This window comes from Schistocerca americana, chromosome 2 (assembly GCF_021461395.2).
Source record: "Schistocerca americana isolate TAMUIC-IGC-003095 chromosome 2, iqSchAmer2.1, whole genome shotgun sequence".
NCBI classification, from domain to species: Eukaryota; Metazoa; Arthropoda; class Insecta; order Orthoptera; family Acrididae; genus Schistocerca; species Schistocerca americana.
Window position 1 is genome coordinate 542,185,580 of NC_060120.1, and position 819 is coordinate 542,186,398.

General features: G+C 46.0%; 1 non-coding gene across 1 annotated transcript; it reads right to left on the reverse strand.

Annotated features, from left to right (window-relative positions):
* Positions 1-306: 306 nt before the first annotated feature.
* Trnat-ugu lies at positions 307-381 on the reverse strand. The gene has a single exon. It is a non-coding gene; the product is annotated as a tRNA-Thr (tRNA).
* Positions 382-819: the final 438 nt, after the last annotated feature.

Below are 819 nucleotides of genomic sequence, written 5' to 3' on the forward strand. Positions count from 1 at the left end.
GCACAAAATGGGTCAGAACACTGTTACAGAAGAAACGATAAAAGCATGCAAAATTTAAAAGAACGCAAAATCCCTGAGATAGGCGAAGTTTTACAGAACCTCGAAATTTAGTGCTATCTTCAGTGACCAACGCTTTCAATAGCCTCTACAACGGAACTCTGTTTCGACAACTAGCAGAATACCGAAAGAGATTTTATATGAAAATCTGTGACCATGTTGATCTTTTACAATGAAATGATAGTTAAATCAAGGCCCTAAGCCGTCGACAGGCGTTGATATACATCAACGGGGACAGTTGAAAATGTGTGCCTCAACAGGGACTCGAACCCTGGATCTCCTGCTTACAAAGCAGACGCTCTATCAATCTGAGCCACCAAGGGCACAGAGGATAATGCGACTGCAGGGATTCATCCCTTGCACGCTCCCCGTGAGACCCATATTCCCAACTTAATGTCCACATACTACATTCGTAGTGCCCCTGCCCATTACACTCATTACTCGCGGCAGACAATCTTACCGAGTCCCGCAAGAGTTCGGGCAATGCAAGTGCATCCAGCACAAAAGAAGAAGGTCAATCCGAAAGAAGAGAAACCATCTTCATATAGTTAAGGCTAACTGGCCATTGACTTCCTTCTTCTGTGCTGGATGCACACGCATTGCCCGAACTCTTACGAGACTCGGTAAGATTGTCTGCCGCCAGTAATGAGTCTAATGGGTAGGGGCACACTACGAATGTAGTGTGTGGACATTAAGTTGGGAATATGGGTCTCACGGGGAGCGTGCAAGGGATGAATCCCTGCAGTCGCATTATCCTCTGTG